General features: G+C 44.8%; 1 long non-coding RNA gene across 3 annotated transcripts; it reads right to left on the bottom strand.

The window, feature by feature from the left end:
- Window positions 1–251: 251 nt before the first annotated feature.
- Window positions 252–14372, bottom strand: LOC121141905. 3 transcript variants are annotated; one of them, XR_005878851.1, is made up of 4 exons: window positions 14022–14372; window positions 13526–13628; window positions 8826–9029; window positions 252–720 (listed from the first exon to the last, which is right to left on the bottom strand). It is a non-coding gene; the product is annotated as an uncharacterized LOC121141905 (long non-coding RNA). The 3 variants fall into 3 exon arrangements; XR_005878850.1 differs by having other exon boundaries at window positions 253–720; window positions 14055–14372; XR_005878849.1 differs by having other exon boundaries at window positions 254–720; window positions 14065–14372.
- Between the last annotated feature and the right edge of the window lie 1309 nt (window positions 14373–15681).

A 15681-nucleotide genomic window follows, 5' to 3' on the forward strand; every position in this document is an offset into this window, starting at 1 on the left:
CTCAGTATCAGTTTCTCCTTCATCCTTTCTAACACAATTCTGATTAAGTGTGCCATGTACCCATCGAACACCTTTCTAGACTCTTTTATCACACACTCCTACTTCCGTTCAATAGGGACTTTGTGGGATTTTTCAGGAAACCTCTTACTTTCCTGAAACCAAAAGGCCAAATCAGCTGGCATGGAATTTTGACTCTGACCTTCTATCCACAGAATGAATGCAGGAGAAGTCATTTCAGTCAGTCAAAGCAGAAAACTCACAGTCTCAGGCCAGCAGAACAGGACGCAGCTCAGGTCCTCAGCAGCTCCCTTGAGCAGATGACGCATATGGTTTCTGGGTTTACTCTTCTTATTCAAGGAAAGAATCCCTCAAAGCTTCTAAAAATGAGTTTCCATTGCAACAGGCTAGAGTGTGTGGTCCTGTAATCTCAGGGCTTAATCTGGAGTGCCCCATATCTCTCTGATACATTCCAGGATACATAGGGGTAAGTAGACTATTAAGAAATTAATGGACCAGCCTGGATTTTCAGCACAGCAAAATTCATTTGTTGAATTTTACTCCCACCCCAGCACCTACGATGAGAGGAGGACGTGGAGTCTTCAGAAGGCTGGTAGGATAAGGGTGTAGCCCTCGTGACCAGGGTTAGTGCCCTTGTAAAGGATTCCAGGGGAACTCCCTCATGCTCTCTACCACGTGAGAACAGAGAAGGAAGACAGCCACCTGGAAGATAGAAGAGAGCTCTCATTAGAACCCTGACCTTAGAACTGCACACTCTGTGACCGTGGGGAGTAAAAGTCTGGTCATTGCAGAGTGCGGCACTGTGTGATTGCAGAGCGAACGCTGGAGACACTCGGCCTGTGTGTGATCTGGAAGCTGGCACGTGAACAGAATGATAGCGGTGACACTCAGAGAGGAGCAGACACATGGATCTGACTATGGAGCTATGGAGTCTGCAATTACCAACTTCTAGATTGCCACTTCCTCTCGGGGATAAGTAGATTGCCAAGAAGAATGCAGAGATGTCAGTAAAAATACTCTTACGTTTCAGGAAACGACTCTTTTGAGATGTGGGACAGCTGCCAGAAAGGGTAAAGGGGAAGTTAACAATCCTGCAAAACAAATTCATGAATTTAAGCTCTGTGTAAACACCGGGAGATCGTGAGAAATCGTATGGAATTATCCTGACACATCAAACCCTCTCCCCGTTTCGATGCATTTGTAGAACAAAATGACTAACGAAGAACATCACCTCCTAAGCTGGGTAAAACTTTAAAAATGGGATGTACGCTAAATACTCATGGTTGAAGTGAGCCCACAGGAAGACGAGATGGCCGATCCCATTTAGTTAAAGGAGACATCTTTCTATACTAAAATCTGAAATTTTTACATAAACCAGAGGGGCATCCTAAAGTTTGCAATAACCTTAATAATTCTGAAAGCATCGAGTTAAATTAATTAGAATGCTGGAAAAGTGGTCCATTGGCTGAATATGACCTTATAGGAATATTATGGGACAGGATTGAGCAGTAGAAGGGCATTGGTTGCTAAATAGAAGGAAGATGACAGGGAAAACAATCATCATTGTTAACACAGACCCTTTAGAAGAAATGTCACCACTCAGTAAAATTCTTATTGAGTATCTATTTTTAAGTGTGGTGCTGACAATAAGAACGTATAGACACACTGTGATTAGTAAGGGCGTGGAGGGATGCTCTTGGGACAGTGCAAACAGCAGGAAGGCAGCGAGTAGGGCTGGACCCGTTCAGCATGCTGAGTGTGTCTCTGCAATGCTTACTAATTTACAACCTGTCTGGATAGCATTGCGTCATGATGACAAATCTGAGGATCAGAGACACGAAATAACTTGTGGTCTAAGACCCCTGGAAATCTGTATCCACATGTGGGAAAGGATGTATTGGATGCAAAACAGCAAGAAAAAAAACACAAAAGGTAAAAAACTCTATTATAAGCCGGGCGGTGGTGGCACACGCCTTTAATCCCAACACTCGGGAGGCAGAGGCAGGCGGATCTCTGTGAGTTCGAGGCCAGGCTGGACCGACAGCCTCCAAAACAATACAGAGAAACCCTGTCTCATAAAATCAAAAAAAAACCTCTATTATATGTAACAGTAGCATGAAGTATGTTTTGCATGATCATCAACAATTTAGAGAGTGCAAAGACATATGAATCTGACTTCACTGAACATCCTCCTAATTTGTGTCCACTCACAATTCCAAAGGCAGGAAAGGGAAAAGGGACCCTGAACGAAGCCAAAGGGAACTTCCGGAGTTCAGAGCAGCTTCTAAGGAGAACAGAGGTGATCATCATTTCTAGAAAATTAGGACCAGGAAAACTTTTTGCATTTGTGATCAGTAGTCACCAGGGTAAACTGATTTAGAACATGGGATATTATTAGCCCGGCTTCTTCAAAAGGCAAATACCAAGATGAGATTAAACGTTCAAGGATCTGGCCAGAGGGAATGTTTATATAAAATGAAGTAGAGAGAAAGCTGGGAAACCCTGGCCAAGCCTTAAGACTTCGTGGCAAGTCTAACCCAGAACATAAAGACTGTGCTGTCCAACAGAGGTTCAGCAACACCATCAGAAAAAACAGGAGCCTAAGTCAGCACCCAATTGAATGCCCACGGCACCATGAACAAAGTTGCCTGAGAGCCCCTGTCAAGGGCAACGGCGGCGGGGGTGGGGGGTGTCCGTGGCCTCAAGCAAGTTACTCATGCACTTTCCTGATTCATAATTGGTAGTGCTGATCTACATCTATGCCCTACCATTCAGTGGAGGGGTTGAGGCAGGGGGCATTCTCATGGCCCCTGTATCACAGTCCCTAAATGGCTCTGTTGGATTGTCCCCTTGATTCTCACTGTTTGACAGAAAAAATTGATTCACAAAAAAATGATTCAACTAGTCATCTTTTTTCTTTCAAGACAAGGTCTCATACATCTCAGGCCAGCCTCGGATTCACTATTTAGCAAGTTTGACCTTGAACACCAGGTCCTCCAACCCCTGCTTCCCAATGACTGCTGGGATAACAGGTGTGTGCACCAGGATTGATCTACGCAGGACTAAGAATCGAACCCAGAGCTTAATACAGACGGTGGAAACATTCCAAAGCCTGAGCTACCACGGCAACCCGTTGCTTAGCTCGTATTGAGGACTTAATCTCTATCAATAGCTATGCTGAACTGTTGATGCATTCTGTCTCTTACAGGCCTCACACCCCAGGGAGGAAGATATTATCATTACCAGCCTACAGGGGGGAAAAAAAAGTCAAGATTTAGAGAAGTTGAAGGATGTCGCTAGAATTACAAACCTAGAAAGGAGCAATGTCAGGGTTCAACTTAGGTATCTGACTCCTGAAGCAGAATTTCTATGGTGAAGCCCTGATAATACCAGTTTCACATTAAATAATGTTATTATGAGAAGCAAATGAAACTACCCAGGTGAAAGCCCACAATGCATTGCTCAGGTAGTAAGAGTTCAAGTAATACTGTGTTTACTTAGTAGTTGAGTCAAGATTCGATCCCAGCTCTAACTAATGCCAGTATCTGTGTCTTGGCCACTGATCTTGAATATCCATCCATGTAAAAATCACCATTCCTATCAGATAGCATTGGGCGTAGCTGGAAAGGGTGTTTACAAATCGAGTGGAGCTGGGATTATGTGTCTTTTTTTAAAGTCACACAGATAGAATTCAATGATAGGGGAGTCTAGAAATGCCAGGTATGTTTCCTTTCATTCCCCGGGGAAGAAAGGCACACAGGTGTGGCCTGTTTCCTGCCCATTCATAACTAGAATTATGTAAGATTTATGAGACAAACGTGCCAGTGAGAAAAAGAAGAATTACAGTCTATCCACTTTTTAAAAAGGGGATGTTGCAGAAGCTTCTAGATCTTTACTCCTGGCCCAGATAGCACAACAGGAAAAAGACTTCCTGTTCTACCAGAAACAAACAGACAGACAGACAAACACTTTAAAAAGGAACACAAAGTGACAATGTCCTTACATGCTGAAGTCTAGGAACATAGGACAGCATCCCCTGAAAGAACGGACCCACAAGGGATAAGTGCTGTGAGCATCCTCTGACTGTTGCACAGAGAATTCCCAGGCAGAACCAGGTGGTTGAGCTTAGAGCTAACGGTCTAGCGAAAAACAAGATCGCTAGAATTCACAAAGCTTAAAATAGGTGAGGGGGTTATTGGGAGGGAAGGGAGAGAGAGAGATGGGAGAGAGGGGAAGAGGAAAAAGAGTCTACTTATTCCAGGAATCTGCAGAGTTCCCCGGCCCAGCAATTTGGTGTTGGCTGTTACATGCCTTTGGAGAAAATGCTAGCAGATAAGAAAATACTTGCACAAGTTTAACAAAAAGGCAGAGGGAACAAATCCTACAAGTCGCACAAAGCCGAAAATAGTGGCAGCATCTCCATGCCACTGTGGAATCCCTACTCGTAGTCAGAGCATACTGTAGATCGGCCAATAACAGCTAAAACCTGACCCATAAAATAAATAAATCCATAGCTTTTTGAGAAGAGGATTCTCAGCTGAGAAAATACCTCCGTAAGACGTGTGTGTAGGCAAGTCTACAGGTTCCTGAAGGAGTGATGCGGTGTGCCCAGCTCACCAGGGTGGCATAATCAACCCCTGGGCAGATGGCCCTGGATGGTATAAGAAAGCAGACTAAGAAAGTCAGTAAGCAACACTCTCCCATTGCCTCTGCTTCAGTTCCTGGTTTCCCTGGACAAGACTGCAAGCTGTGAGGCGAAATACACCCTTTCCTCCTCGAGTTGCTTTGGGCCACGTTTTCCACCCCGGCAATAGAAACCCTAAGGAAGACCCGATGGACATGGTTGTCCAGGCGCTTGTCAGCCGACTTGCGCTGATCAGCTGTCATTGCGGCTCTGTGAGATGGTCAACTGGTTGTGACAAAGATTTATTTAGCCTCGCAGCTTTAGAAGCCCTGGTGCTCAGGTAGTGAGGCAGCAGCATGGCATGATGGGAGCACACGGGGGATGCAGCGCGGGGCATGGTGCGAGCCAGCGCATGGGAGCACACAGCTCCCCTCAGGGCTGAGAATCAAAAGACGAAGAGAAGGGAAAAGCAGAATGGCATCATCCCCTTCAGGGCGCAGCCCTCCTTCCAGAAGCGTCTACAGTCTCCTGCCACTGTCTCCCCGGGAACTAAGCCCTCGAGGAACATTCGAAGATCACCGTAGCAGTGCCTGAGTGCTTTGCTTTGCGGCCCGAGCTCTCCACATAAGACCTCTGAGGACCACGAGAAGGCCGGGAAGCGCAAAGCAAGCAAAGGAATGCTGGGTAGTTTCCAATTTTCTGAATGTTTTCAGTAAGAGAAATGCCACAAATCTCCGCTGAAGTCACACCTCGGTACTGTTAAGTGGTAGGGTCTTAAAACTCCAAAGTAAGCAAGATGAATTTGAATGCTAGTTGTACAGGAAACTTTCCTGGGGTGGGAGTGGGGGAACCTGTCCCGTGCACTTAAGTAAAATTGGGTGGGTTTTTTGAAGTGGTGTAGACAATTGTGAATCTGCTCTTCTGAAAGCAAGCACGGTCATTTAATTGCGTACATGGTGCTTATAATGGACATAGTACTGTAGAGAAAATTTACATCACGGTCATACTTTTATGCACTCTATTTTTGTAGTAAATGGAAGTTCTTTCTATACAGTATCTTTATTCCCTTTGTTGGAGTCAGAACATTAAATTCCATATTTTGAAAGCGTTACATTGTACTTACAGTGCCTCTTTTTTTTATATTTACATGCAGAACTATGAATCACTTCATAAATCAGCAACAGAATGCATGATTATATCATTAGCACCGTGACAAAACACTGTTTTTACGTGATGAAGTTTCTGCAAGCACAACATTAGTCCATCTTCTGTTACTAATGACACAACACCACAGGTGATGTGAGCTATACAGAAAAGAAGTTCATGCGGAGTTAGGATTCTGGCCGCAGGTCAAGGGCCCACACGTACGGATGACCTTGCTGGCAGAGTTCAGAGGTGACTTGGGGCATCACACAGTGAGAGACAGGGAGCTCAAGAGACAACAGCCCACTCTGGCTTTTCTTAGAGCAAATCCACTCTCCAGCTATACTATCAGTTACAAGCGTGGAGCACTGAGCACATGATAAGCTCTCTGTTGTCCCCACGGTTGACTTCATAATGGGAATTAGGTTTCAACATAGTTTCAAAGGCAACCAGCTTTATTTAGGTCACAGCACACTGGAGATGAAGGAAGCACAGACTTACATTGCAACAACATGTAAACAAGATGCAAAGCCCATAGTTTCCATCCCTGCGCATATATTTAATGTGTATAATGCAAGCACTTCGGGGACAGGAGGAGTGAATCTTGGCTGCTAGCAACAGGAAGTTGCTCTCTGTTTCTCTGTCTGTTTTTAATGTGTGCACGAATCTTCCAGGAAGATTGTTAAAATGCACGGTCTGACAGTGGAGTCTGTCTAGGGTGGTTCCTGAGGTTTCCTGCATTTCCAGCAAATAACGTATGTGCTGTGGGGCTGCAGAGGCCACCTGTGAACAATGAGTCTCCCCTCTATACGAAGCAGGGTGCACCTCCCCCGCCTCCTGTGCCTTTGCCCTCCTGTCTAGTGCTATAGCAAACGATATCTCCCCGAGTTGTCCTGTCTCCTTACCGCACCTGGGAGGCCAAGGAGCTCGTCCGTCTTCCTCACCTCTGTGTTTCCAGTGTTTGTAACTTGATGAGTCATCGCTAGCAAAGGTTTATTGGTTAAACAATATGCATACGTGAAGTTGTATCGTGTGAGCGCTGTGGAGGTTACCAGATATATGCCACATTAATTGTTGGTGACACTGACTACCAGAAGCATTCCATTTAACAACAGGCAGGGTACCAATGGCCAGGAGTATTGTATCACCCATGCACTGGCCACCTGGGTTACACTTGCGAGGAACATGAAGTCCCTGTGTGTGCATCATCATCTAGGGGTAATAAAGACTGAACTCACAGTACTGGATGAGGACTGAGTTACCGCCTATGGCAGCAGATCATGTCCGTAAGCGTACATAGCAAACACTGCATGACCGGGAACCCAAAAGTTATGATGTTTTTAGCATGGATAGGTGTATTATTTATAAGGTTTAGACGCTTCCTCAGGTGTGAGCCACATCTGGTGCGTGTGTGTGGAACAGATCAAGCCTACGGGCAGATGGATGGTTTCCAAGCTTCTCAGAGACACTGAGGATCTGTGTAAACCTACCCAGACTCTCTGAGGGGAAGCTGGCAGAACCGAGAGTCAGGGCTAGCTCCGCCACTGTGCCAAGTAGCTCTGCCTCTCTCTGATCTCATATTGACCTCCCCAGTAAGTTTCTCCAGTAACAATTAATTTAAGAGCCATGGGACATGCTCATCTCCGAATCCCATTCAACAACATCATCCCATCAGTTTCTCAGAGGGGAGCAGTAAATACACCAGCTTGTTTATGGTCCCCAGAAGCCATCAGACAGATCTCAACAAACATTAATACCATCTATTATTCATACCTCATAGAGCCACATATATTATCAGCTCTGTGTCTGGAGGATGGAGGCCATGGTTGCTGGTCTGAGATGGGTCAAGGAGTGACAACACAGAAGCCTGCAGCATTTTCTATCTGTAGAAATAGTAGCACTGGAGCAAGGGGGCGGTGTGTGGGGAAAGTAAAGGATCCGGCGGGCGAGGGGGCTGGTTTCAGACCCCTGTGACAGTCACTTCAGCCACAGCTCATCGTCCTGCAGGTCGCTTCTCCTTTATGTCAGTGATGCTGCATCCAGATTCCCGCTGGGATCACCAGAGGGCTGGTAGACAACAGCAAGGTCTGAAGAGCCAACACACAACCTTTGAAAGCAGGTGACAGCCACCTGTGCCTTCGCTTGGGCTCCTTTGGGCAGTCCCAACAGTCTCTTGGCCTTGAATCCCACTTGAGAATTTCAAGTAGTCTGAAATCGGTATCTAAAATTTACATTCACGAGCTTTTAATATATCGTGCACAAAAGTTTTAGTTAACTCTTTAAATAGTCGAGCATGGGTCTTTTTCTAATTTCATGACCAAAGAGTATTTAGTGAACAAAACTTAGGGAAATTTTTGATAAATAATGTTATGTTTTATTTTTGTAATGCATGTTTGTCTCTCGCTGGAGAAGTTATATGAGCTATAGATGCATAAAACATATAAGATGTGTCTGCCTAAACTGTTAAATTGTTTCCAAAGAATTTTTCAAGGGAATGTTGATATTTATTTGGGGACAGTAGATCACTGTCATGGAATGTCACATAACAAGTGACATTTATTTAAAGTGACTGGGGCAAGGGGAGGTTTTTACAGGTGAAAATGAAGAGGACTGAATTGGGTATTTGACAGGCGTCCGTATAGATGTCCCCTTAGTCTATGGCTGAGCTGGCTTCTAGAGAGGCAGCAGTCCTGCCGGCCCTTTGTGATGTCGCCATCAGGCAAATGTGCCTAAGAATCTTTCCTTCAAAGCCTGCTGGCTTTCTTTACTGTTTTTGATAGGCTGATGGGAATGGCCCTATTTTCACTCTGACATTTTTGACAGCTCTGTCACACATGTGTTTCAGAGGTAAACATATTCAGTACAAATCCCAGCACATTTGTTAGTCACAGTCACGACCTGCCAGCCCGATGAAGAGAAGAACAATTTCTAAGACCATCTCACAGTATTAAGCTCTGATCGGCCTCTATAGCAGTGTAGACGTGGACAGTGGGTTATGAAGTCTAGACCATGTGACTTCACTACTAGTTCTGACACCCACCTCTAGCTTTCATGGCAAAGACCTGGACTTCTCTGCGTCTCTTTCTTCATGTAGAAATGAGGATGGTGCTGGCTGTTTCTCATGGCCTTTGGAGGGATCAGTGTGATAATTATCAAAGCCCCAGCAAAGCATCTGGCATGAGCTGTGACTTTGTCACTCACATTGACCCGTGACCAACGCGCCAGCACTCAGCTGCGGCTTTCACTGTAAATACAGCAAAGTTGCATTACATCTTTGTTGTCATCATTGCATTACATCTTTGTTATAAGGACGGGGATCTGTTTTGTTGCCTGATATGAGCATCTAACGCTTATATCACATGGTTTAGAAGCAATTTCTACACCAAAATTACCCTGTGGAATAAGAAGCCACCTGGCACAAATTGTAATGTGTACAAAATGGAATCTTCTGACTTAGTAGACTTGATATTATAAACATAGTATGAGAAAAGTTAAGAGTTTGTTTAAATTATTGGCTTGTAGTAGAACCCAGACCAAGGCCCTCTGACTCAGGGTACATTGCCTCTGGGCAAGGGCGGTATTAGGCTTGTTCCGTCCTGTATCAGGTATTGCACAGAACACTGCTTTCCCAGTAGCTGTTTCCTATAGACAGTGGTGGCAGAGTCTAGATGTCTCTTGGGTATTGTTATTTTTTTCAAAGTAACAAATTATAAATTTTAAAGATTGGGCATACACACATCCGATATCATTTATGTCTATGTCTTGGTGTCGCTGTGTCAGTTACTGACCTGTGACAAAAATCACTTGTTGTGGGATCCTGGCTTAACCCCAGTTTAGGTAACTCCAATTCATGCTGAAGCTCTTCATTTGGAGGCTGGGCTTCTCAGAGCCTACCTAGCTTCCTGGAATCTTTGAGCCCAAAGACCCTGAAAGTACTTATACTTTCCTTAAATAGTGCTACTTAGTGCTACCTCCTGTAATTTACGGTGGAAAGCACCCTGAGTCTGTCTATCTGTCTGTCTGTCTGTCTCTCTCTCTCTCTCTTTCTCTCTCTCTCTGTCTCTGTCTCTCTCCCTCTCCATCTTGAATTTGAATTGCTCAACCTCCACACATGTTGTGAGTTAAATAGAGTTAAATGACTCAGTCTGCTGTATATTTTAGACCAGTCACCTCCTGAGTGATGGGGCAGCAAGGGACCAGTGATTGTCTTAGGACCTAAAGGTATAATGCACAAAAATACCAGTGGGTGGATACCACATGCTTGGTGAAACATTTACTATATATTATTCACTGTATTATGTCATACATATACATGTATATTACCTTTGTAATTACTTTGGAGAGATTTAGGAAGAAGCTGTACACAGAAACTGAAATTTTGTTTTAATTATTCAAAACACCCAAGAGAAGTTTTAAAAAATCCTAGGAAAGTACATTTAAGAATGAAAATACAAAAGGCTAATAATTCACAAAAAAGTCCTCAGAATTCATTAAATTGTAGTGACTGATTTAAAAATAAATAAATAAAAAGCCACAGAGGAAATCCCAAGGGATAAGATTTTCCTGCTGAAGATAAAGGGAAGGAAATCCTAAGAAAAACAAACACGAAAGGATTGTGCAATCTGCTAGACTTAAGTCAAGAGAAGGGCCTGGGATGAAGTCTGTAGCTGCCCAATCACATAAGCGTGGCCTCCGGTAACTGGAGTCTGGAGTCCCGGTGAGCACGTGCCAGGAAGCTGTGCCTACCTTCCTCCTATGGCATGAGCAAGTATTCCCCTCCCTGGGCACATGCCAGCCGATCAGGGTGCCTGCTCAGCAGACTTCCCCAGACCCAGGGTTACTCTGTCTTTCCACGCCCCTTCCCATTCTAGGCTTTTACAATGTAGTTTTTTGATTTCTTAAAGTTTACTCTGTGTGTGTGTGTGTGTGTGTGTGTGTGTGTGTGTGTGCGTACACACTCACATGCCTGTGCCGTAGCAGCACACATGAAAAAGTCAGAGGACAGCTTTGTGTAGTTGTTTCTCAAGTGCTATTAGTGGTCGGTCCCAGAATTATTGCAAATGCTAACTGAATTCTACCTAAAGCCTGGTGGTGTAGGGTTTTCACATTTGCGAGTATCGCTGCGTTGTATCTCTTGATGAATAAATGACGGAACTATCCCAACTGATGACTGACTCTTGCCATCTTCCCTACTTGGCCCTCAGTCTGACTGAAACATGTCCAGGGTAAGTTAGAAAACCATGGATACAGCAGGGAGCAGAGGGGAAGGACCAAAACTCGTGGGACGTGTCCTATGAACAGGGCTCTTTCTGTTACATTATTCTTGGTGGAATTACCATATGCGTGAAGGAGAGGGGATAATTTCTGTTACAGTTGGGGCCATTGTTTAGAAAGTCCCTCAAGTGCTGAGCTCTTCAGTATCAAAGCCAGACTAAATGCTCAGCCTGGCTCCAAAGTCTCTACTCTTCCTGTTACATCACACTCTGCAGTGTTTAAGTCCAAAGTCCTTCAAAATAAGAATGACATTTTCTTTCTCACACTTTCTAAAGGCATTGTGAGGATCTGAGAGCCATTTAAAATAAAATGATACCCCCCCCAAAAAAGACAAAAAGGGCAACATTTTATGAAGGTCATTTCCCATGGAAAATCCCCGACACTTTGACTCACTTAGCAACTTGGCAGTTGGAGTAACAAGGAACTCAAAGGAATACCCATTAAAGTTACGCATCCTAGCAAAAGTTCCTATAATTAAACTGCAATCCTTCGATCCCTGGATTTCCACTTGGGCAAGTTATTCATTGCCTCAGCCCACCAAGTGTTCTGAGAACTGTAGATATTAGAACTTGTTTTCTGTGTTTGTTCAGAGGCTCAAGCAACCGACGTAAGAGTCTAGTACAGTGTGCCCAGTATGCTGCATCACCTTCATAAACTACAGCCAAAAGCTAAATAACTGCTTAAACAGAGGATGATTCTGATGCGTTGTCAGGCTTAAAAACTATCCTTCTTTCTCAATGGCATTAAAATTTACTGGTTCCTAGTTTCCTAGTACATACTAAATTTCCCTGCTGCCAAAAAAAAAAAAAAAAAAAAGGTGATGTACCTTGGTTAGTCTCTATTTTGAGAGACGTGTTTCAAGATTCTCAGTGGATACCTGGAACTCTGCAGAATACCAAGTGTAGGCAGAGTTTTCCTATGCTGTGGCCACTTCCCAATTAACCTCGGTGGAGACTCAGTATTAATTGTAAATGCTCAGCCAATAGCTCAGGCTTATTACTAACTAGCTGTTACATTTTAAGTTAACCCATGTTCCTTATTTACACTCTGCCACGTGGCGGTACCTTTATTAGCATGACACATTCATCTCCTGCTCCCCCTGCATCTGCCTGACGACTCATGACTCATCCAATCATTCTGTTCGGATTTCCCATCTAACTTTATCCTGTTCAGCTTTTGGCCAGTCAGTTTGCTTATTAAACCAACCACAATGACATATATTCATACAATATACAGAAGGATTATTCTACAGCAACCAAGCCCTTCATATAAGCAGGTTTCTTTACTATATCTACATATGCAAATGTAATGCCTTTTCCATATATTTTGGTAAGAGGGCATTTGGAAAAAAAGGGGGGTCTCTAAATTAGGTAGGCCACTAACACACTATGTAGCCTAGGCTGTCTCTGAATTCATGTTTCTCTTGCTTCAGCTTTTCAATGCTGAGGTTAGAGATGCACACCACCATGCCTGGTTGCCTTTTCCATCTTAATTAAATGTTTACCACACACTGAGCTGTAACTTTTTCAGTGTGAGGTGACAGAGCAAAGCCACCCTTATGGTCAGTAAATCTCCCCAAAGGTTTATATGTATCTGCTGGCATTGAGGGGGTGGAGCCTCTAGGAACTAACGCCTCCTGGAACCCGGGGTCTTCAGGTCACTGAAGACTATGTCTTACAAGAGAAGATGGGCCTGTGACATTTCCCTTTTTCTGTTTCTTGGTTGTGATGCAAGCATTTTACTCTGTCACACACAAAGTGTGGCACCTACAGCAGAGACCCAAAGCAACTGGAACATCCAGAAGGGCGATTTTAAAAAATGTTACTTGGGCCTGACAGGGTAGTACCCACCTATAATCTCATCACTTGAGAGGCAGAGGCAGGAGGATCACTCACAAATCCAAGGCTTGTCTGAACAAGCTGGTGGGTTGCAGGCCAACGAGGGACAGATAGTGAGATTCTATCTCAATGGGAAAATATTAAACTAAAATTCTGCTCTTTGTGAGTTAATTGTACCAGGTAGTTCATCATCGTGACATGGAAAAGATGAAATACAAATACTTAGGAGCTTTAGGAACCAGCATTGGATATTTTTCTTTCCTTGTTAGCTTGAATATTTTCCCCTTTTCATCTCATGGAAAGTTGAAGATTTCTGGAGTAACATTATCTTCAAAGTCACATAGCACTGTTTTTTTGTGGTTTTTTTGTTTTTGTGTTTGTTTTTTGTGGTTCCCTAACAATCAATTAGTGGTAATCAATTTGCCCAGCTTTAAGGAGAGGAATCATAAACTACACCTGTCAGGGGTAGGGGACTCTCAGAAAAATGTGCAAGTACCTAACAAGGCTTGTGCTAGTACCTTTTGGGTGACAGTGAGTTAGAAAGTCTAGCCAGAGTGTTGGCAAGACCGGAAACATCAAAGAGTAAAGGAAGAGTAAATACGGCATATTTGGGGAAGAAGTAACTTACATAAAAGTTCCGTGTTCATACCGCACCACATGAGAGTCTCCAACAGACCATTTGCAACAGTTTGCCTTCTTCGAGAAGCAACTGGATGGTCTGTACATTTTACCTAAAAGCCAGAAACAAAAACAAAAAAAACCCAGCTGTGATTCAAAACTGACCTGCTGACATCTGCTTGCCTTTTCACTTAGAATGCTAATGTCTTCCCGACACAAGATAAGAAACAAGGTTTTGAATTTAGTATCTTTTCGGAGTCCCACAAGAAGAAGTATACCTCTAGTAAAGATTTGTACTAGCAAATCTCCACAATGCGTATTGGTGTACAATCCCATCAAACACAGGCGCTGGGAAAGGGGGAGGCACCTTTCCTCTCATATGAGAAAGTTAAAAAGTCAAAGCAGAACGTTAAATCCCCGGAGACTAGAAAACGCAGGAAAGAAAGGAGAGGGAAGCAGAACGCTGGACGCCGAGACACAGCCCAGCAGCAGGAGTGAGTTCTCACGTTCTGCCCCAAAGATGGATGGCCACAGCTCACCACAGCTCACCAGCGACTTAGACAAAACCAAGAGGGCTGGGGAGGTGACTCAGGGGATGCAGCCTTTCCTCTGCAGAAGTGAGGCTCCCAGAGCCCCCACAGAAGCTGGCGCGGTCGTGAACGCGTGGAAACCCAGCGTCCTCCGGCAAGGCAGAGGCAGGACAATCTCTGCGAGCTCACGGGCCAGCTCTCCTGGCAGGTGGGGCGGTGCAGAGCAGAAGAGAGGAGAGGGCGTGGTCTCAAACGAGAGAGAGGCCAGGGTCTTGACTAGGGTTGTCGGTTGACTCCACCTGTCACACACTTACACATACACGCACGCGCGCGCGCACACACACACACACGCGCACACACACACAGAGGGAGGGGGAGAGAGGGAGGAATGTGATTGGTGCACTCTGTATGCACAGGTTGAAATATCATACAATACTCATTAATATGTACAGTTAATTTGTCACGATTTTTAATTTCTTTATTTTATAAATGTACTATGGTCCATTTTTCAGTGAGATTTAGGAAAATACATACCTCGCTAAAGGTCACAAAATGAGATCTGTGAGCTTCATTTTTGACTTATGACCAATGGTTGATTCCCAGAATAATTTGTCTTGCTAAAATCATTCTTTGTGGTCTTCTGTAACCGGAGTGGGCACGGAAGGTGACTGGACACCTTCTCTGCAGCCAGCAGGTCCACACTCATTTGTTTTTTCCTAGATCAATGGCTGTGGGTGGTCAGCCCTGGCTTTGAGAATGGACACAGACACTGAGAACAGATGGGCTTCTTGGCGGCAGGGCACCCCCGTCCCTGCCTGACACAGGTGGATGGTGTCTTAAAGATGCTGTAACTCCCAACCCAAGGACTAGCGGATCAACGACACTACACCGGAAGGACATCAAAGCATCCACAATTCAAGAAGATGGACAGGCTTTAAGCTGTGATTGAAGAAGTGTGCGCCTATCAGAAAATGGTATCCAGGCCAAATGGCGTGCCCCATGCTGGCCTCCCTAGTCGTCTGTGACCCAGAGAGAAAGTAGACCAGCCCTCCTCCAGATAGGCACGCCCTGCAGATTAGACGGTCAGCCCTTCAGAGCGTGGTGACAGCAGAAAGCCGTCCCACAAGGGGAGGAATCACACCATAGGTTCAGAGGGACAAGGAGCTGCGTTAATTTTAGCCACGTAGGGGGAAAGAGCCCCAGCCCACACGAAAGAAATGCCCCCCACGGGTCCACGTATTTGAGTCCTTGGTCCCTGGTTGGTGGCGCTGTTTGAGGAGGTTATGGGAACCTTTAGGGGGTAGAGCCTTGCTGGAGGATGTAGGTCTCTTGGGATGGGCTTTGAGGGTATGTCACCTCGCCTGCTCTCTCATTCTGCTTCCTGTGTGTGGACAACAATGCAATCACCCAGCCCCTACCCTTGCCTTCATGTCTTCCCTGCTGTCTGAGGTACTGTTGTATTGCTGTGAGGAGATATTATGGCCAAGGCAACTTATGGGGGGGAGCATTTAATTAGGAGCTTGCTTACATTTTCAGAGGGCTCGTACATAATTATCATGGTGGGAAGCAGACAGGCGTTGTAACGAGCTCTCTTTCCCGTCAGCCTGGTCTGACGACAGCAGCGTCAGTCCCAAAT

Source organism: Mesocricetus auratus, unplaced genomic scaffold (assembly GCF_017639785.1).
Source record: "Mesocricetus auratus isolate SY011 unplaced genomic scaffold, BCM_Maur_2.0 Super-Scaffold_100008, whole genome shotgun sequence".
Classification (NCBI taxonomy): Eukaryota; Metazoa; Chordata; class Mammalia; order Rodentia; family Cricetidae; genus Mesocricetus; species Mesocricetus auratus.